This window comes from Ranitomeya variabilis, chromosome 3 (assembly GCF_051348905.1).
Source record: "Ranitomeya variabilis isolate aRanVar5 chromosome 3, aRanVar5.hap1, whole genome shotgun sequence".
Taxonomy (NCBI): Eukaryota; Metazoa; Chordata; class Amphibia; order Anura; family Dendrobatidae; genus Ranitomeya; species Ranitomeya variabilis.
Window position 1 is genome coordinate 387,248,190 of NC_135234.1, and position 23,060 is coordinate 387,271,249.

The 23,060-nt window shown below is 43.5% G+C and overlaps 1 protein-coding gene across 3 annotated transcripts in view; it reads right to left on the reverse strand.

The window, feature by feature from the left end:
• The window catches only part of NFYC (nuclear transcription factor Y subunit gamma), a 91,259-nt gene that overhangs the window by 23,577 nt on the left and 44,622 nt on the right, over positions 1-23,060 (reverse strand). Inside the window, exon 2 of one of the 3 annotated variants that reach the window (XM_077296062.1) lies at positions 8,027-8,107. The exons of 1 other annotated variant lie outside the window; for it this stretch is intronic. The gene's annotated coding sequence lies outside the window, so the exon portion shown is untranslated. Of the gene's footprint in view, positions 1-7,448; positions 7,773-8,026; positions 8,108-23,060 lie in introns of those variants that run through there. One more of the 3 variants, XM_077296061.1, reaches the window with a different exon arrangement.

Here is a 23,060-nt window from a genome sequence, read left to right on the forward strand (position 1 = left end):
AATCATTAGGGGCAATCAACTGAATCCTGTATAAGATAACACAGTGGTAGAATGATAAAATGAAGAGTAACAGTGCTGGCGGCTGTCTGCAAGCAGATAAAACAAAGTGGCCAGGCTCTAAAAATATCAGGCGTGTTCTCTTTCAAGTATTAACAATCCCTTTAAACAGCTCATGACATACACAAGTGCACTTCTGTTCTGAATCATTGGCAGCATGGAGCTAAATTTGGCTTTGCACTAGTAAGTTTTGGATTCTGCAATCATAAAATGGTAGGTAATAAATAAAAGGAGCGAACGGTGAGCAGTGCCCACAGCCATTACACAAGCTACACCGCGCACCACTAGAAAGCGAGGAAGAACGCCCTCTACAGGAGGCAAACAGAGCAAAGTTCTACTAGGTGCAAGAATGCAATGTGACAGCACCCCAACTGTGGGGAAAAGGCTGTATTCACAAATCCATGTTACTATCCGAGACAAACGGAATATTATTAGATGTCATCCTAGTTCCTTCCGATTATTTTCCCCTCCCTGAAGCAGGCAGTCTACAGTGTCAGTGTATTGGTTAAATCAAGATGAAACTCCGAAGAACAAAGTGCGCCTACAGTTTTACACGGATCTCCATAGACTTTAATGGTCAAGTCTGTTCCACAAAATGGATGGCAATAGGAGATGCTCAGACTGACAGATCGGAAACAATGATCCGTTTTTAGAACTGGTGTACATTTACCAGTGATGAGAGAACGTGCTCAGATAAGGTGTTATCCAAGCATGCTCATTTGCTGACCAAGTGACCACGGCATGCTCGAATACACACCAGAGTCCCCTAACAAACAGGCAATCCCTGCATGTGCTGAGGCTGTCGAACAGACATGAGACATGCAGGCGCGGGGACTCCAACATATTTTTCAAGTACGCAGAAAGACAGTGCACGAGCATGCTCAGATAACACCTCATCCCAGCATGATCGCTCATAACTAATATTTACCTAGACTGACTGAAGTCATGGAAACAATCGACAAGATTTATTATTCATATCATACTGTATGATTTCAAGGGCTGGAAATTGGGAACCCTAAGGCAACGGTCACATGTTGCGGGTTTTTGAATTCAAATTTTAACCCCTTAACTCCCAGAGGTATTTTTGTGTTTTTTGCTTCTTTTCCCAGAGCCATAACCTTTTTAATTTTTGGTCAATATGGCCGTGTGATGGCTTATTTTTTGCGGGACGAGTTGCCCTTTTGAAGGAAACCATTGGTTTTAACATATCGTGTACTGGAAAATGGAAAAAAAAATTCCAAGTGCGGTGAAATTGCAAAAAAAAAAACGCGATCCCACAGTTTGCCTTGCTTTTTTCACTATGTTCACTAAATGCTAAAACTGACCTGCCACTATGATTCACCAGGTCATTACAAGTTCATAGACACCAAACATGTCTAGGTTCTTTTTTTTATCTAAGGGTATGTGTCCATGGGCCGGATTACATCCGGATTAGCTGCGGATTGAACGCTGTGTACAACTGCAGCGCTCAACCCGCAGCGTCAAGATGTTACAGCATAGTGGAGGAGATTTTATGAAATCCCCTCTCCACTAGACACGAGAACATGCATCCGGTGGCAGACCTGCGTTAGCGGACATGCGGCGCGTCTTTTTAGACCGCAGCATGTCCGTTTACCTTGCAGCGACGATCCATCTCCGCAAGGTAAATCACAGGGCCCTATGCATATAGTGCGGAGAATCAGGATGTGTGCAATGAACACATCCAGAATCACTGCGCGTTCAGAAGGGGGCGGCGATTTGGGTGGAGCGGGTTTTCCGCTCTGTCCAAAGTGCCGTAAATCCAGACAGTGGACACGCACACAAGTGGTGAAAAAAAATTCAAAACTTTGTTTAAAAAAAAAAAATAAAAAAAATTTGTGATTCTCGGGTTCGGTTAGGGCTTATGTTTTCCACGCCGAGCTGAGGTTTTTAATGATACCATTTTGGTGCAGATTAAGATCTTTTGATCGCCCGTTATTGCATTTTAATGCAGTGTCGTGGCGACCAAAACAGGTAATTCTGGCATTTTGACTTTACGCCGTTTAGCGATCGGGTTAATTTTTTTTTTAATTGATAGATTGGGCAATTATTAATGCGGTGATATCAAATATGTGTTTGTTTTGAACTAAAAGGGGGGTGATTTGAAACACATACATACATTCATAGCAATCAGGCAGTGACCATCCTAGAGGTCTGCAGGAGACCTCCGGTTGTCATGCCAACCAGTCGGATGCCCAATGATCACGTGATGGGGATCACCAATGGGTGGTATTTCCGGCCTAATGGCCGGAAGCGAGTGTTAAATGCTGCTGTCAGAGTTTTACAGTGGCATTTAACAGGTTAACAGCCACGAAGGATCACGATTCCTCAGTTCAAAACAGCTGACATGTGCCATGAAAGATGTGGGCCCACATCAAAAGGGAGGGTGTCCGAAATCGGTAAGGCGTTAAGCTGCGTTTTACAATACCAGCAAAAGCTTTAAGATTTCAGAGATCTCATGCACACACATTGTTTTTTTCATGATTGAATTGAAAAACTGCAGCGTGTCACTTCTTGCAGTGTTTTTTCACCCATAGAAAGCGCAAAAACACAGGTATCCGATTTTGCTGCGTTTTTAGTGACAAAAAGCATGTACAGCAGAAAGTGAAGCCCATTTATTTTTCCCAATTTTAAACACCTGAGAATAGCAGTTAGGTTTAGTAGTTTAATTAAATGTGTGTAAAGTAAACATTGGCTGACCAAGGTGTGAAATTGAACAATACCTGACCAACTCAAAGGCAGACCAAAGTGAGAAAGTAAGCAGTGTCCTACAAACTCAATGCTTTGCCAATGTCTTGCGTAAACTATACCCAACCAATTCAACTCCAGGCGCTGTTTGTAAACCATTATTTTTTCAAGAACTTGTGAACTTGTCACTAATTTTTCAGACATAAACATTTTTTTCTATTAAATAATTTAATCAAATTGCCTTTTTCCCTCCCCAAAATGGTTTTATGGTTTCATACAACACCTTGCATTTTTCATACATCTGAGGTGGAAGCAAAGCTGAACTTTAGGATAATGAAAAATGCAGCAAAACCTTTTTTGGGCTATGGGCTATGTGCCCACGTTACAAAAATGCTGCGGAAATGTCCTCAAATTTTCTGCAACTCCCTGCCGCGGGTAAAACGCATGAGGAATTCGCATGCGTTTTCCCGCAAAACACAAGCGTTTTTAGCTTGCAGAATGCTTGCGCTTTACAAGCGATTTGAAGCATCGGTTGGAAAAGTGATTGACAGGTTGGTCACACTCGTCAAGCATAGTGCTTGACAAGTGTGACAAACTTTTTACTATTGATGCTGCCTATGCAGCATAAATAGTAAAAGATAGAATGTTAAAAATAAAAATAAATAAATAAAAATATGGTTCTCCTCACCTTCCGACGGCCCCCGATCTCCTCAGCGGCGCTCCCAGTACGTTCCGTTCCCAGGGATGCTTTGCGCGAAGGACCTTTGTGACGTCACGGTCGTGTGACCACGACGTCATCTCAGGTGATTCGCGCAATGCATCCCTGGGAACGGAAGCCACCGCGTGCACTGCTGAGAGGCAGGAGGACTGAGGGGGCCATCAGAAGGTAAGTATATCCCTATTTTTTATTTTAATTTTTTTCCCACAGGAATATTGTACCTAGGGCCTGGAGGAGAGTCTCCTCTCCTCCAAATCCTGAGTACCATCCGCACATGAAGCGCTCACTTTACGCATGGTGGGCATAGCCACATGTGTAAAGTGAGCGTTTCATAGCAATCCAATGACGGCAGAATCGCAGCGACTCCGCAGAAATAATGAACATGCTGCAGATTTTACCGCTATGCGATTCCACAGATGGAAAATCTGCAGCATGGGCACAGCAGCTGCAGCAAAAAATGCAGCAGAAACGCATAAAAAACGCAACGTGGGCACGCAGCCTTACTGTTAAGCGATCAGGTTTTGCCTAAACAAACTACAAGTAAAATTCAAGAGGTAGAAACAATTGGGCTTCTCCTGGGGCAAAACCATCCTCAACAAGACGTCATCTGGCACATTATGAGACTGGAAATTGTGAAAACATGGGAAGATTCCCCCCCCCCCCCCATTTTTACTCTGGGATTAGTACCACTTTACACAATCAATGTCCACAAAACGTACACACTCTTTCCCACTGCAGAGCATCAAAAAGAAAAGAAAAAGTACAAAGGCACAGTAGCCAACATGCGGGACACTTCACCTCTCCTTGACTGGCTAAGTATACTATTGAGCAGCTGTCGGAAAGATGCTGGTCCTGCTGTACTGGCACTTTCGGTTAGAAACCAATGCAAGAACGGTTAGAAAAATCAATGCATTGAGCACTGAACGATCTTTTATAGATCATACAGTGCACATAGGCAGCCATTGTTGCCATTGCGAGTCCTGTATAATTGGGACGGAAATCCAATGACCTATGTACATTACACGCTCATTCATGATAATCGTCAATAGATCTTTAGTCAATATATACAGTGACTGACTCAAGACACCTGCAAGTCCCAATATTAACAAGGAAACAAGGATAATGATTTTCTGTAGTGGAAGGATAGTCCGTGCTGAAGAATGGGATTTGTATCCCTTTTCTGCTGTATGGCCTGGGATGACGGTCTGAAATATGGAGGTCACTTTTGCCTGGAGTTGTTACCTGTCATCATGGTAACTAAATGACAGGAACCCTCAGCCTAATGAGTGCTCATTGTGAAGTATTCACAGGTTTTTAGACTTGTTTGTAATCTGTAACTATAGAGATGCATTAGTTACACAGGTGCTGTATGCAAAAAACATACAAGATCTCTTAGCAGGAACAATTAAAAGTGTTTTTTTTTTTTTCTTTTTGCGAAGGTGAGCTTATCTTTTAAAATGCAAGGGCGAAATAGGCAGTCATATGCTACCATGGTATTACTGATGTGACAACAGGGCCCCTTAAGGTGTAATTGAAATTAACTCACAGCAACAAAGCTTTGAAAGGTGCAGTAGAGTAAACCAGTGGTGGGGGTTGGCAGTTTTTAATATGTTCAATTAAAAATATATTTTTCTGGACAAGGGGGGGGGGGGGGGGGGGGGGTGAAAGGTAATTCAGCAATGATGGGCATAGGTAAAACCTTCATATCGCTATAACGGTACGTGCCCGCGATTAGGAATTGCTGCTGCTTTGACGCTGCGTATTTATGCAGTGTCAAAACCGCAACGGCCAGATGTTACAGCAATAGGATGCATAGGATGCGGTAAATCCGCATGGTTCACTGAACACATGCAGATTTAACTGTGTGATTAGAACACCGTGAAAATACGCTGCGTCCAAAGCGCTGATACTTCCTTATCGTGGACACATAGCCTAACAGTAAGCCAAGAGACCGGCAAGCGACAATATCCACAGAACATTTAAGAGGAGGAGTATTATGGTGTAGCATTTTTTTTTTTTTTTTTTTAAAAAGCACCTCCAAGGGATTATTAATAAAATGCTTATTAACGTACATTCCCTTAAATACAGTCCATCTTTTTCAAATAGACATCTGGCTTTGGCAAATGAGCATCAAATCCTCAGTGTGCCAAGTGCTGTTGCATGTGTTTGTTTGCTGCAGGTAGCAAGCCAACAATCTAATAGCGGAAAGATCATCCGTCTGACCACTTTGAGGTCTGGTCCCCCCACAAACTTGCTAGTTTGTGTTTCCTCCCCCAGCAATATTCTGCTTGTTGTGCTAGACCAGTGTTTCTCAACTCCAGTCCTCAATACCCCACAACAAATCAGGTTTTCAGGATTTCCTTAGCATTGCATAGGCGATGGAATTTATGCTTGAGCAGGTGATGAAATTATCACCTGTGCAATACTAAGGAAATCCTGAAAACATGACCTGTTGGTGGGTCTTGAGGACTGGAGTTGAGAAACACTGTGCTAGACAAACATCCACTGAAAAGCCTACGTTCCATAGATTTAGGCAAACATTAAAAAAGGAGTCCTAATGCTTGATTTATCCTTCCCTGCAGGTCTTCGGATATCATCCATCATGTATATCCCACACGGTCATCTGTTTGGTGATTCAGTAGGATTCAATGCTATTTGAACCATTGTAAGAACTTGAGATCTATCCATCTTTCCAGGAGGCCATTATTGGTGCTGCTAACCATCTCAAAGTTTGTATTTCCTGCATACATATTTGCTAATGAAATCTTACCATTCCGTATGCGGTCATTCCAACTCGTATGTTCTCATCCAACCAAAATGCTCCACATTTTACCCCTAGAAGTAGCGGTCACAACCACACCGTCGTCATCTACAGAACAGTATGCCTATTAGTAGACTTCTACACCTTAGCATTTCTAAATGGCACCTGAAAGTTCTGGACAAAAAGATGTTGCATTTAGACCTTGCTTATACCAGATTTCTATAGAATTGCGCAGATATGCATTTTAATTCCAGGTTTGGTACTTTTCGTGCACTTAGGAGCGCTACACAAAAGTTTGCCCTTGATTCTCCCAACTCTAAAGCAGCAGCATTTCAAGGTCATACTAACTGAACCAGGCCCAAGGTGGAGAAGAGCAAGAGAATTACACAAGAGACATAATTATATACTCCAAGCATCACGGTAGTGCCTGCACGCATGTGTCAGTCCCCTACCTAAGGAAAGAGCAGGATAAATCCCCCAACCCTGGCGAGCAGAGGATTCTCCCGCTGCCGGCGCAGGAATGTGTGCTTGCACATCATACATGCCAATGACCTTCATACCTTAGGCGAGAGCCCCTCTCTACTGTACTCTGCTAACAGCTAGGAGGCTTGCTTGACTAGCTCAAATCTTGGTTCACCATGTGCAAGAATGTGCAGTGTCTGGCGACTGTTATGGAGACAAGGTATGCAAACAGAGCGAGTACCTGTACGGTACAAGGGCAAGTGGAGGGGGAAGAAGAAATACCTTTCCACAAGCAACATAAGGGGATCCATTTCAGTGACTGCAATCACTTCTAGCTGAGAAACAATGGAGCGGAGGCTAGAAGATAAATGTATGGGGCCAAGGGAATTCATAGTAACAGCTGTTCATAGTAGTAACTAAACAATAAGGTAACAACATATCCTGTGACTGCCTAGGTTGTGTCAAAATAATAGAACCTTTCTATGAGCTAGAGATATATATACATACATTATACACATATACATACATGTATTCTAGAGCAAGTAAACGGCCTCTTATCACTGCATATCAGTAAGACAAGGGAAAAGGAGGCTTGCACGCCACCGCACAGTACAAGAGGTGCAGCAGAAGGTATGCCTGGAATGTAAGGGGCCATTTTCCTAGACAGTACAAACTTGAATCCCCCCCATAAAGAAAAATAAAAGACTCCGCTTTACTTTACCAAGATAGAAAAAGGTAACTTACCAAAGCGTCCGGCAGCAGTCCAGGAAATTCACATTTCAGGAGGCCACAGCAGACCACTTACATTTTTCCCCTTCAGCTTCACTCTCACTAGCCCTCCCCCCTCTCGGGAAAGAGGAGAAAAAAAAAAAAACACAGAAGAAAGGACAAAGGCATGAGGACATGCAGGGGAGAGACCGTGCACTAGCCATCCCAAAGCCAAGCACAGTCTGCTCCCTTTGCAAACTCCTCGCCATTTTTCTTTGTCTTTCAGCTGACCCCTGTCTAAAGGAAAAACTCCTAAGTCTCCAATGAAAAATCCTGCAGCCTCCTTCCACTTTAACAGTCAAAGGCATTCAATCTAACTTGCTACGTGACACCAACACCCGCCTCTGCTCTGCTCCCATTGGCTCCAGCTTGTTATTGCAGGGCACTGCTCAGCCTCCATTGGCAGCCGCCATCGTCAATCTGCTCTACTGTAACACTTCCTGTTTAAAGTTACCTTGAGACAAGCAGGGGTCAGACCAAGTGACTTTAAAGAACGGAGTACATTCATGAAAATCTGGGTGACATTCAATGCAGCATTGTCCTCCGCCACTCACCCTCAGACACTGCTGCCAGCTTCCTCCACGGTACAGCCCAACAACTCAGACACAATGGAGCAGTCCTTGGGAGAATTTAGCCTTATAATAAAATATATAATAAAATAGTCACACAAACACAACAAGTAGTTTATGGGATTCAAAGGCTAAAAATGAGAAGGAGAAGGCATCTGTTATGGAAAGGGCAGAAGTCACATTGCTTATCTATATAGTGATGCAGCACGGGACCTCTGTGCGTTTACGGGGGGGTCATCTAATAAAATAATCCAAAAACAGAAAGAAAAAAAAAAATACAAAGTTGATCCAATTGATTAAAAAGGATGCACTTTCCATACACAGCAATAAAGTGTATAAAGAATAAAAGATGGCATTTTATCTGTTCATGTGACTTTTCAATACAATGTGGCGCATTTATCAAAATTAATCAAACAGATAAAGTGGCCATGTTCCCCACAGCAACCAATCAAATCACAGCTTTCATCTCTTAAAGCACCACTCCAGCGTTTTTTTTTTTATTTTACCACTGGTGTGGGGTAACAAATCTATGTACCCTGCCCCTAGTATTACACTTACCAGCCTCCAAGTTAGGGCACGCGCACATTAGTGCATAAATCAATGCGAGTGCAATCAATGCGCAAAAACGTTGCATTACATTTTGACCACCAGGATACAAATGCTTCAGGGCTCATCTGAAAGTTTTTTCTCAGCTCAGATCGGACTGAGGAAAAAAAAAAAAATAATAGCTCCATACTGTGACTGTCTGCAAGAATCAGACCACACTCACTAATTCAAGCAAATGGGTGCAAGGAAAAAAAAACAACACATTTTTAAAGCACACAGCTCAAAAGGAAACCCAACATGTTATCAGCCAATTACAGTAAATTGACAGCCCAAACCCTTACAACAGGATAGAAATAGGTCAGCGAGATACATATAATCAGTGCTTTGAGTGTGCACTTATCTGTATTTGGCCGGAGTCACACTACAGCGAGATACGGCCGAGTCTCGCAGGTTAAAACCAAGCTCTGGCACCAGAACTCCGGAGCGGAGCGTGCGACTCCATGTATTGCTACGCGGCCGCACGCTCCGCTCTGGAGTGCCAGAGCTTGGTTTTAACCTGCGAGACTCGGCCATATCTCGCTGTGTGTGATTCCGGCCTTTAACTAAGAAAATTAAAAAAAAAAAAAAAAAAAAAAAAAAACGTGGGGGTCTCCCTTATTTTTAAATAACCGGCAATGACTAAGCAGACACTTACGGGCTGATATTAAATTGGCTGGGAAGGGACCATGGATATTGTCCCCTTCCCAGACTAAAAACATCGGCCCTCAGCCGTCCCAGAAATGGCGCATCCATTAGATGTGTCAATTTGGGCCCTTAGCTTCAGCTCTTCCCGATTGCCCTTATGTGTTGGCAATCTGGGTAATGGTTTTGGGGTTGTTAGCTGTGTAATGTCCGCTGACATCAAGCACAGGGGTTAGTAATGGAGAGATGCCTGTCAGACACCCCATTACAAACATAAATCAAAAGAAAAACACACACACACAAAAGTCATTTACGGCTAAGTGCACACGTTGCAGAATTTCCGCGGCAATTCTGCAACTCATGCCGCGGGTATATCGCATGTGGAATTGGCATGCGTATTCCCGCTAAACACTAGCATTTTGCAAGCGTAATCAGCTTGCAGAATGCTAGCGTTTTACAAGCGATCTGTAGCATCGCTTGGAAAAGCGATTTACAGGTTGGTCACACTTGTCAAACATAGTGCTTGATAAGTGTGACCAGCTTTTTACTATTGATGCAGCATCAATAGTAAAAAAGGTAGAACATTAAAAATAATAATAATAAAAAAAAAAAAATAAAATAAATCGTGATATTCTCACCTTCCGGTGTCCCAGGCAGTCTTCCCGCTCCTCGCGATGCTCCGGTCCCAATAATGCATTGCGGCAAAACCCCCAGATGACATAGCGGTCTCCGATGTGCGAGACCACACATCATTACAGGTCATTTTTGCAATGCATTATTGGAAACGGAAGCATCGCGAGTAGGTGGAAAACTGCCGGGGACACCGGAAGGTGAGAATATCACTTTTGTTTTAATTCTTTTTTTCTTTTTTACAATTATATGGTTCCCAGGGCCTGGAGGAGAGTCTCCTCTCCGCCACCCTGGGTACCAACCTCACATGATCCGCTTACTTCCCGCATGGTGGGCATAGCCCCATGTGGAAAGTAAGTGGATCAATGCATTCCTATGTGTGCGGAATCCCCGCAATTCTGCACAAAGAATGAACATGCTGCGTATTTTTCCAGAATGCGATTCCGCCGCGGGAAAAAAAAAAAAAGCATGTGCACAAAGTGCGGATTGCATTCTAATAATAGGATGCTTAATGTATGCGTTTTTTCGGGGTTTTATCGCATTTTTATAGCGAGAAACCACGAAAAAAACGCTAAAAATCCTAAACGTGTGTACACCCTTACTTTAAAAAGCACTCCTCGACAATTACCCATTAGCAAAAAAAAAAAAAAAAAAAGATAGAGGGTCCGCCATACATCCATTACTGTATGTAAAATAAATACGCATGTTATATGGATGCTAGGTGAGAAAAAAAAAAAAAAAAAAATCACATTCGCCCTGCTTTTCTGGATCAACAGTGAACCGGCATTTTATATGTTACTGTGAATGTAGCCTTCCAGTGCAGAAGACGACAGGAGCGGCACCGATAATTGTGATCGGCAGGATTGTTCCAGCGTTTGATGGGCCAACTCGTTCGGTAGCTACTGCCTCCATTGTCCCTGGTTTCGTCCCCATATAGACAGAAGGCAGAATCACTTGTATCTGCACATGCAATGCATACAGCCAGTAGAAGATCATCCCAGGGACAGCTGTGCCAGTGGCCACGTGGGCAATCAGGATTGCTACCATTTAGCTTTGCTTTTAGCAATGGAAAGATGGGTGTGATCAATATAGGGAGCCTAAAGAGAATCTGTCAATAGGATCAACCCTCCTGCACTGTCTATATGGGCATGTAGGTCATAGGAAGCTGAATAAATTATACCTTCATATCCGTGATCTGATTACTTATTTCAGAGACATCCATGTAATGTGCAAATGCGTGGTATAGATCTATGGGTGGGACATAGATCTGCGTGATAAATACAGCTCTGCAGGGAGAGCAAAACTAACAGGACAGCAGAAGTAAATGGATATCATTACAAATGCTGTACTGTTAGGTCTGCTGCACATGATTATGACAGCAAAGGGTCAGCCATTACATGTCTCACACTGGTAAAGAACACTTTCATATAAAGATCTATGGAGGCAGATATTCATGGAGATCAGTGTCCCGCCCAGAGGTCTTAACTGCTCATTTACATATAAGAAAAAAAAAAAATGTGGATTTCTCTGGAATAAGATATCAAGTTATCATTTTGTTCATGGCAAAAACAGGGCAACTGCACGGCAGGTAGACAGGATCCAGGTGTCTGGCCTCAGCTTAGGGTGCTTTCACATTGTGTTTAGTGGTCCAGTCGGGGCTTACATCCAAATACCCCCCTTACACAAAAAGGGATTTGGATGTATGCACCGACGGTGCCATAGACCACAATGGTGACAGCAAAAAGAACAAGCGCTCTACCGTGCATCATTTTTGAGAGTGTACGCTCACTGAAGACCCAGTTTCCTACATCTGAGTATTCGCCTCTCTGCTGTCAAGTCTATGGCTCCATCGGCGCATCTGAATCACGTTTTGCAGAAGGGGAAAGGACGCAAGCCCCAACGAGACCCAATAAACGCAATGTGAAAGCACCCTTACATGCATGATGGACAGAGCTGGGAAGATGGGAGATGTTAGAGTAACTCATAGCTTGTACTTTTTTTTTTGAACAGCTTACTAGTCATCTCTCTTGACATGTCAGTTATTGTACTAACAAAAAATAGAAAAAAAAATTGGAGTCCGGCTCAACAGGACTGGATTTTGCTTTTCTTTTTCAAAAGAAAATATGGTGAATGCGAAGGAAAAATTTACATGGTCGACGCATTTCGACAGCACTAGGCATAATCCCATATGATGTATTATCCCGTCAAGGTGACCTGGGACTTAATTCCCAGGGACGGGATAGTACGTCATACGCGATCGGCCGCGCTCACGGGGTGCGCGGCCGAGTGTCAGCTGACTATTGCAGCTGACATCCGGCACTATGTGCCAGGAGCGGTCACGGTCCGCCCCTGGCACATTAACCCTCGGCACACTGTGATCAAACACGGATCGTAGCGTTCCAGGGGCATAGGGAAGGGAGGTGCCCGAAAATGGTACCAATAAAAACGTCAACCCGTCCCGCAAAAAAACAAGACCTCACATGACTGTGGACCAAAATATGGAAAAATTATAGCTCTCAAAATGTGGTAACGCAAAAAAATATTCTTTGCAATAAAAAGCGTCTTTTAGTGTGTGACAGCTGCCAATCAAAAAGCCCCGCTATAAATAGTAAATCAAACCTCCTTTCATCACCCCCTTAGTTAGGGAAAAATAAAAAAAAATGTATTTATTTCCATTTTCCCATTAGGGTTAGGGCTTGGGTTAGGGTTGGGGCTAGGGTTAGGATTACATTTACGGTTGGGATTAGGGCAAGGGGTGTGTTGGAGTTAGGTGTGGTTAGGGTTGGGGTTAAGGGTGTGGTTGGGATTAGGGGTGTGTTTGGGTTAGGGTTTCAGTTATAATTGGGGGGTTTCCACGGTTTAGGTACATCAGGGCTCTCCAAACGCGACATGGCGTCCGATCTCAATTCCAGCCAATTCTGCGCTGAAAAAGTAAAACAGTGCTCCTTCCCTTCCGAGCTCTCCCGTGCGCCCAAATAGGGGTTTACTCCAACATATGGGGTATCAGAGTACTCAGGACAAATTGGACAACAACTTCTGGGGTCCAATTTCTCTTGTTACCCTTGGGAAAATAAAAATTTGAGGGGCAAAAAAAACATTTTTGTGGGACAAAAGTGATTTTTTATTTTCACGGCTCTGCGTTATAAACTGTAGTGAAATACTTAGGGGGTTCAAAGTTCTCACAACACATCTAGATAAGTTCCCTGGGGGGGTCTAGGTTCCAATATGGGGTCACTTGTGGGGGGTTTCTACTGTTTAGGTACATCCGGGGCTCTGCAAATGCAACGTGATACCTGCAGACCAATCCATCTAAGTCTGCATTCCAAATGGCGCTCCCTCCCTTCCGAGCTCTGCCATGCGCCCAAACGGTGGTTACCCCCCAACATATGGGGTATCAGCGTACTCAGGACAAATTGCACAACAACTTTTGGTGTCCAATTTCTCCTGTTACCCTTGGAAAAATACAAAACTGGGGGCTAAAAAATAATTTGTGGAAAAAAAAAAATTACTTTCACGGCTCTGCGTTATAAACTGTAGTGAAACACTTGGGGGTTCAAAGGTCTCACAACACATCTAAATAAGATCCTTAGGGGGTCTACTTTCCAAAATGGTGTCACTTGTAGGGGGGTTTCAATGCTTAGGCACATCAGGGGCTCTCCAAACGCAACATGGTGTCCCATCTCAATTCCTGCCAATTTTGCATTGAAAAGTCAAACGGCGCTGCTTCCTTTCCGTGCTCTGCCATGCACCCAAATAGTGGTTTACCTCCACATATGGGGTATCAGCGTACTCAGGACACATTGCACAACAACGTTTGTTGTTCAATTTCTTCTGGTAACCTTGGGAAAATAAAACAAATTGGAGCTGAAGTAAATTTTTTTGTGAAAAAAAAATTAAATATTCATATTTTTTTTTAAACATTCCAAAAATTGCTGTGAAACACCTGAAGGGTTAATAAACTTCTTGAATGTGGTTTTGAGCACCTTGAGGTGTGCAGTTTTTAGACGGGTATCACACTTGGTTATTTTCTATCATATTGACCCCTCAAAATAACTTCAAATGTGATGTGGTCCCTAAAAAAAAAAATGGTGTTGTAAAAATGAGAAATTGCTGGTCAACTTTTAACCCTTATAACTTCCTAACAAAAAAAAAATTTGTTTCCAAAATTATGCTGATGTAAAGTAGACATGTGGGAAATGTTACTTATTAAGTATTTTGTGTGACATATCTCTGTGATTTAAGGGCATAAAAATTAAAAGTTTAAAAATTGCGAAATGTTCAAAATTTTCGCCAAATTTCTTTATTTTTCACAAATAAAACACTGGTAATATCAAAAAATGTTTACCACTATCATGAAGTACAATATGTCTCGAGAAAACAATGTCAAAATCACCGGGATCCGTTGAAGCGTTTCCAGAGTTATAACCTCCTAAAGGGACAGTGGTCAGAATTGTAAAAATTGGCCCGGTCATTAACGTGCAAACCACCCTCGGGGCTTAAGGGGTTAAAAAAATAATAATTGTCCACTATTTTGCAGCTCTCAGACCACAGCAGGAAGGGAGGTTCTAAGCTTCTGATCGAAGAAGCTCCCAGCAATCCGACATTTATCCTCTATCTTGTACACTGGAATTAAATGACAAATATAGAAACTCTTTCAGGCATTTGAGTTTCACGTACATAAGCAATTTTTGCATTTCAGACAGAACTTGTACTTGTCCTTGTGGACCATGGCCAGTGAGAAAAAAAAAAAGTCCAAAATAAAATAATGAAACACACACAGACATGTCTGTTTTTGACTAGAAAATCACCAATACAGGTCTTTGGGTCTGTGAAATAATCACTGACAGCCAGCAGGAACATTGACTCTGACCAAAGACTGATATGCATCATGGTGCTAGATCAGATTTTCATCAAAGACTATGGACAGAAAAACCACAACAGAATGTTTTTGATGCTTTTTTGCTCCCATTTCATTTTAATCTCATTGGGGGAAAATGTTGAAAGCATTGTGTTAGAAAAAAAAAACAAAAAAAAACCACACCCTAGATCAAAGAGAAAAAAAAACCAAAGTCTAAGGATATTCAGCAGGTGCTAATCAGTATCAAGCCAGAAAGAGCCCAAGTATACCAGCGGGCCACCAAAGTCCAGGCCATAGGCTAGTCACCCAATTGCTTTGCCTGCAGCAGAGCCAGCTATGCTTCTAATACCTGCCCAGGTGGTCAGTGCAGCAAAGGACAGGCTCAAATACTAAGACAAGGTGTTAACCCCGGTTACACTTAAGGTACCTTCACACTAAGCGACTTTGCAGCGAGAGCGACGACGATCCGTGACGTTGCAGCGTCCTAGATAGCGATCTCATTGTGTTTGACACGCAGCAGCGATCTGGATCCCGCTGTGATATCGCTGGTCGGAGGTAGAAGGCCAGAACTTTATTTCGTCGCTGATCACCCGCTGTCCATCGCTGGATCGGTGTGTGTGACGCCGACCCAGAGATGTGTTCACTTGTAACCAGGGTAAATATCGGGTTACTAAGCGCAGGGCCGCGCTTAGTAACCCGATGTTTACCCTGGTTACCCGGGTGCTGCAGGGGGACTTCGGCATCGTTGAAGACCGTTTCAACGATGCCGAAGTCGTTCCCCTGATCGTTGGTCGCTGGAAAGAGCTGTCTGTGTGACAGCTCCCCAGCGACCACACAACGACTTACCAACGATCATGGCCAGGTCGTATCACTGGTCGTGATCGTTGGTAAGTCGTTTAGTGTAACGGTACCTTTACACAACAGTGCTGGAGTGATAAAGCATTCGCTCTCTCTGGAACCAGTCCTGAATGGAGCCATGATATAATGAATGGCACTAGCGGGACGAACGAGAACTTGTGGGATAACACCACTCCGGAGCAATAGGAAAGGCTGCAGATGTGGAACTTCCCCAATCCTTTGTATAGGAGGGGAGAACCATCTTTCCCTCGGATATGAGGGACATTTAAAATGTGAATTCCTAAGGTCAGTCACATTATGCCTTCAAGATTGAACAGACATTAAATAGCTTGTAGAAAAACCAACTGCGGTCTCACTTTCCATAGTAAAGATGTTGAGCTCACGCTGCTACAGCAAGACTTAGCACACAGGATGGCTCTTTCATACATGCCTGCAAAGAGAATTTCACGCCTAAGAAACCTCAAGGAGTAAAATAGAATAATCCCCAGCAGTGATCGGAGAGGTTAGAGGACAATTAAGCAGGCCGTACATGGAGAGAGTCGCTCAGTCAAATGTGCATGTATAGCAGCGACATCTATTCTTTCATGGAATCTGAGTTTGAATATGCTCAGAGAAAAAAATAGAAAAACTCATGACAAAGTAACCAAACATTACTAATATGCAAACCAGACTGCGTATAATATTGTATGTGATGACATTAAAGGGGTTTTCACACAAACAAAAGTTCAATTTAATCAATAAATCTTGGAATAATAGGTTCCACAATTGGATGTGTTTAAATGAAATGTTCCTGTGCTGCCTGAGATAATCTTATAAAATGTGCCCTGCTGTGTACTGTATAATGGCAGTGTCTGACCGTACCACAACTCATGGGAAATGAACGAAGCAAAAGAGAGGATACAAACATTACAGATGCATAGAAGCTGGCACGCTTGGAGAGCCACCTGCCAGTCCGGGCACTGCGTTCCAGTCTCGCTCCGATTTGTACGGCCATCTGACTGCGCCCTTACCCTGCGTCTCCACAGTAGACGTCAACCTGCCCCCAACAATTATTTACTGGGGAGACTATACTAATTACGTGCGGCCATATTAAAATCACTGTTTGCAAGAACGCTGAAGGACTTCAAGAAGATATACTGATCTTACACATGGTCCCTGCATCCAAGGTCTTTTTGACCTCCATAAGACCATGTTCACACACTCAGTATTTGGTCAGTATTTTACCTCAGTATGTGTAAGCCAAAACCAGGAGTGGAGCAATCAGAGGGAAAGTATAATAGAAGCACGTCACCACTTCTGCATTTATCACCCACTCCTGGTTTTGGCTTAGGGTATGTTCACACGATCCTGATTTCAATCCTTTTTTTTCAGGACAAAAACCGCAGCTCTTGGCAGAAAACGCAGGTGCGTTTTTGGTGCGGTTTTTGATGCGGTTTTTAGTGCGGTTTTTTATGCAGTTTTCTCTGCAGATTGTCTGTGTTTGACACAAATAAAGCTTTAACTGCAGTGGGGGAAAAAAAAAAAAGAAATGATGTCATTTCCTTGTCCAACCCTTTTCTTCTTCCATCCTCCATTTTGGGACTAAACACCAAAATGAGTGGACGTGTTTTGAATGACAGCGCTCCGCAGAGTGCTGAGCGTAGGCCAGATCACAGCCCGCGGATCCAGCTCTATCCAGCTATTTAAGTCTACGTTCACATTTGTGGTCTGCGCCGCAGCGTCGGGCGCCGCATGCGACATGCGCCCCTATATTTAACATGGGGGCGCATGGACATGCGTCGCACTTGCGTTTTGCGCCGTATGCGTCACTGCAGCGCACGCATCCGGGCGCAGAGGACGCAGCAAGTTGCATTTTTGCTGCGTCCAAAATCAATCAAAAAAAGGACGCATGCGGCGCACAACGCAAATGTGAACATAGCGTAAGTGCCACGTATCACGTATTTAAGTGCCACGTATTTAAGTGCCACGTATTTAAGTGCCACGTATTTAAGTGCCACGTATTTCAGTGCCACGTATTTCAGTGCCACGTATTTCAGTGCCACGTATTTCAGTGCCACGTATTTCAGTGCCACGTATTTCAGTGCCACGTATTTCAGTGCCACGTATTTCAGTGCCACGTGCCACGTATCAAAGTGCCACGTATCACGTATTTCAGTGCCACGTATCACGTATTTCAGTGCCACGTATTTAAGTGCCACGTGCCACGTATTTCAGTGCCACGTATCACGTATTTCAGTGCCACGTGCCACGTATCAAAGTGCCACGTATCACGTATTTCAGTGCCACGTATTTCAGTGCCACGTATTTCAGTGCCACGTGCCACGTATTTCAGTGCCACGTATTTAAGTGACACGTATCACGTATAAGTGCCACGTGTCACGTATTTAATTGCCACGTATTTAAGTGCCACGTATCCCACAAAGATTTTCCATGGAGAACAGACACATCCAGAGATATGTCTGCTCTCCACGGCTGCAGCAACACACTGACAGGAGCCATAGTTCCTGTCGGTGTGTCACTGCGCATGCGCGAGCGAGTTTACCGGCGGTCATTGACCCCGGCACTCTCACTTAACGGCAGTGCTGCGTGGGAAAGTTCAACGCAGCTGTACTGCTTTTAACCGAGACGCCGGAGCCATTGAACTCCGGAACAGTACGCGATACACTGCTAGGAGCTTCGCTCCTGGCAGTGTATCGCCGGAGAGCAGGGATTCGGCGTGGGACACTCGTTTTATGGATTCTGCGGACAGGGAGTATGAATTTGATTTTTTATTTTGGGATTTTTTCCTGGAGGATCGAGGGCTTCGCCTACCAGTGTGCTGTTGGTGAGTATATACTCTATGTTATGTTTTGTATGTACTGTACTGTGTGTCATGTATGTGTATTGTGTGTAGGTGTTTTGTGTAACTTTACAATTGTGCTAAGTCGCCGGACACAGGGACAACTCTCCCATCCTAATACCGGATGGGAGTAGTAGTCCCATACGGCGACTTAGCACAAGGGTGGCACTAGTGTCGCATGGGGACACACACACACACACACACACATACCAAATCAATCACGATCCCCATGCGACGGTACGCCTCCATGTCTCTCCGCCCACGCACTTCCGGCCGCTTCCCTGCACTTCCGGCTGCAGCGGTTCTGCACCACAAACCGCAATAAAACCCGCAGATATATTTTTGATCTGCGGGTTTTACTGCGGGTTTGACCTCACAATGGAGGTCTATGGGTGCAGAACCGCTGCTGTTTCGGGCAAAGAAGTGACATGCTCCTTTTTTCCCGCAGCTATTCAGCGCGGCTTTTTTTTTTTAAATTCAGGATCATGTGCACAGCGGTTCCTGTTTTCCATAGGGTACAATGTACTGTACCCTGCATGGAAAAAAGCTGCGGAACCGCAGCGGCAAAACCGCTGCGGTTCTGCAGTAAAAAACGCACTGTGTGAACATGGCCTTACAAATACTGAGGTAAAATACTGATCGTCTGAATGTGGCCTAACAGATATGTGCCACTGGATATTACCAAATTTAACAGTACACTGGCATCACTTAGTGCCATCTCAGTACAGAGCAAGCTCAGGACAAGATAGATGCAAGACTATAGGAATCTGAGAAAATGTGTGGTGTACAAGTGATACAGGAAAGAAATATATCTTGGTACCGTGTTAGCCAGTAGATAGAAAAATATTTAGAACTAGCTGTACTACCCGGCTTCACCCGGGTTAATGACTGCTGTTAGCAAAATAGAATGTGTTAACAAAAATTTATTCTGCACACAAAAACCACAAAACAAATAGATAGAAATGTAATTATTAAAAGGCAAAAACTAAGCTAATAGAAGCATTTCACAACATATATTAGCTTTGTTATACTGAGAATGTCTTTGTTGCCTATATTAACCAATCAGAGCTCAGATTAATTAACTGTAGCAAAATAGAAGCTGAGCTGTGATTGGTTGCTATTGGCAGCCTGATAAATCCCCAGCCAACAGTAAGCCCACCCCCTGGCAGTATATATTAGCTCACACATGCACATAATAGACAGGTCATGTGACTGACAGCTGCCGTATTTCCTATATGGTACAATTGTTGCTCTTGTAGTTTGTCTGCTTATTAATCAGATTTTTATTTTTGAAGGACAATACCAGACTTGTGTGTGTTTTAGGGCGAGTTTCATGTGTCAAGTTGTGTGTGTTGAGTTGCGTGTGGCGACATGCATGTAGCGACTTTTGTGAGATGAGTTGTGTGGTGACATGTGTGTAGCAACATTTTGTGTGTCGAGTTGCATGTGACAGGTTAGTGTAGCAAGTTGTGTGCAGCAAGATTTGTGCATGGCGAGTTTTGCGCGTGGCGAGTTTTATGTGTGGTGCGTTTTGAGTATGTGCAAGTTTTGTGTGAGGCAACTTTAGCATGTGTTGCAACTTTTGTACATGTGGCAATTTTTCTGTGTGTGCAAGTTTTGCATGAGGTGAGTTTTCCATGAGGTGAGTTTTGCACGTGTGGCGAGTTTTGCGTGAGCCTAGTTTTGCATATGGCGAGTTTTGCATGTAGCGAGTTTTGCGCGTGGCGAGTTTTGAGTGGTGACTTTTGTGTTTCGACTTTTATGTGGCGAGGTTGGTGTGTGTGTGGTGAAATGTGTGCTGAGGGTGGTATATGTGTTCAAGCACGTGGTAGTGTGTGGCGCATTTTGTGTTTGTGTTCATATCCCCGTGTGTGGTGAGTATCCCATGTCGGGGCCCCACCTTAGCAACTGTACGGTATATACTCTTTGGCGCCATCGCTCTTATTCTTTAAGTCCCCATTGTTCACATCTGGCAGCTGTCAATTTTCCTCCAACACTTTTCCCTTCACTTTTTCCCCATTATGTAGATAGGGGCAAAATTGTTTGGTGAATTGGAACGTGCGGGGTTAAAATTTCACCTCACAACATAGCCTATGACGCTCTCGGGGTCCAGACGTGTGACTGTGCAAAATTTTGTGGCTGTAGCTGCGACGGTGCAGATGCCAATCCCGGACATACACACATTCAGCTTTATATATTAGATATACCTGTATGTAATCTCCTGTATATAGTATATACCTGTGTGTCATCTCACCTATATATAGTATATATCTGTGTGTCATCTCCTCCTGTATATAGTATATACCTGTATGTCATCTTCTCCTGTATATACTATATACCTGTAGGTAATCTGCTCCTGTATATAGTATATACCTGTGTGTCATCTCCTCCTGTATATAGTATATACCTGTGTCATCTCCTCCTGTATGTAGTATGTACCTGTATGTCATCTCCTCCTCTATATAGTATATACCTGTGTCATCTCCTCCTGTATGTAGTATATACCTGTATGTCATCTCCTCCTGTATATACTATATACCTGTAGGTAATCTGCTCCTGTATATAGTATATATCTGTGTATCATCTCCTCCTGTATATAGTATATACCTGTGTGTCATCTCCCCTGTAAATAGTATATACCTGTGGGTCATCTCCTCCTGTATATAGTATATATCTGTATGTCATCTCCTCCTGTATTAGCCCTCGTTCACACGTTATTTGGTCAGTATTTTTACCACAGTATTTGTAAGCTAAATTGGCAGCCTGATAAATCCCCAGCCAACAGTAAGCGCACCCCTTGGCAGTATATATTAGCTCACACATACACATAATAGACTGGTCATGTGACTGACAGCTGCCGGATTCCTATATGGTACATTTGTTGCTCTTGTAGTTTGTCTGCTTATTAATCAGATTTTTATTTTTGAAGGATAATACCAGACCTGTGTGTGTTTTAGGGCGAGTTTTGTGTGTCAAGTTGTGTGTGTTGAGTTGCGTGTGGCGACATGCATGTAGCGACTTTTGTGAGATGAGTTTTGTGTGGCGACATGCGTGTAGCAACTTTTTGTGTGTCGAGTTGCATGTGACAGGTTAGTGTAGCAAGTTGTGTGCAGCAAGTTTTGCGCATGGCGAATTTTGCGCGTGGCGAGTTTTATGTGTGGTGCCTTTTGAGTATGTGCAAGTTTTGTGTGAGGCAACTTTTGCATGTGTTGCAACTGTTGTGCATGTGGCAATTTTTCTGCGTGTGCAAGTTTTGCGTGTGGCGAGTTTTCCATGAGGTGAGTTTTGCACGTGTGGCGAGTTTTGCATGTGGAGAGTTTTGCGCGTGGCGAGTTTTGAGCGGCGACTTTTGTGTTTCGACTTTTATGTGGCGAGGTTGGTGTATGTGTGGTGAAATGTGTGCTGAGGGTGATATATGTGTTCGAGCACGTGGTAGTGTGTGGCGCATTTTGTGTGTGTGTGTTCATATCCCCGTGGTGGTGTGGTGATTATCCCATGTCGGGGCCCCACCTTAGCAACTGTACAGTATATACTCTTTGGCGCCATCGCTCTCATTCTTTAAGTCCCCCTTGTTCACATCTGGCAGCTGTTAATTTGCCTCCAACACTTTTCCTTTCATTTTTTCCCCATTATGTAGATAGGGGCCAAATTGTTTGGTGAATTGGAACGCGCGGGGTTAAAATTTCGCCTCACAACATAGCCTATGACGCTCTCGGGGTCCAGACGTGTGACTGTGCAAAATTTTGTGGCTGTAGCTGCGACGGTTCAGATGCCAATCCCGGACATACACACACACATACATACATACATACACACATTCGCTTTATATATTAGATTGAGAGTCCTCAGTGGTTGATACCTTTTAATGGCTAACTGAAAAGATGGTAATAAATTGCAAGCTTTCGAGACTACATACGTCTCTACGTCTCTTCATCAGGCAAAGACTAAAACAAATTCTGAAGAATCACATATTTATGCATAACATAGTATAGAAAAGAAAAAAAAAAAAAAAAAAGGGAGAGGGGAAAAAAACCATGGATAAGCCAGGTGACATGAAGCAGAATTACCATGGGTGATAAACAGTTACGTCCATAAATATTGGGCCAATTCTTAGATAAGGATTGTTTTATTGTCCTGTGATTAGGGTCTCTGTTGTGATGACCCCACATGGTCTGATGGGCAAGTTCATTAGTTGATGTAAAAAGACATAAATCCATGTGACATTCATTCCTGCATTTAGAGTGTCAAAGGTCGTCATCAGCTTATATTCCCAGAGTCTGGGAATACCCCAATATTGCTTCATGAAAAAGCCAAAATTCCAGCAGAGAAGTAGCCTGGGTATCTCCATATACACCATGTTCCAAATTATTATGCAAATTGGATTTAAGCGTCAAAGATTTAATTGTTTTGTTTTTCAAATAAACTGGTGGATGGTATTGTGTCTCAGGGCTCAATGGATCACTGAAATCAATCTTAACCCCTTTCTGCAAGCTGACGGAATAGTACGTCAGCTGGTAGTATCCCCAGCTTTGAGGTGAGCTCCGGCGGTGAGCCCACCTCAAAGTCGCGACATATCAGCTGTTTTCAACAGCTGACATGTGCCCGCA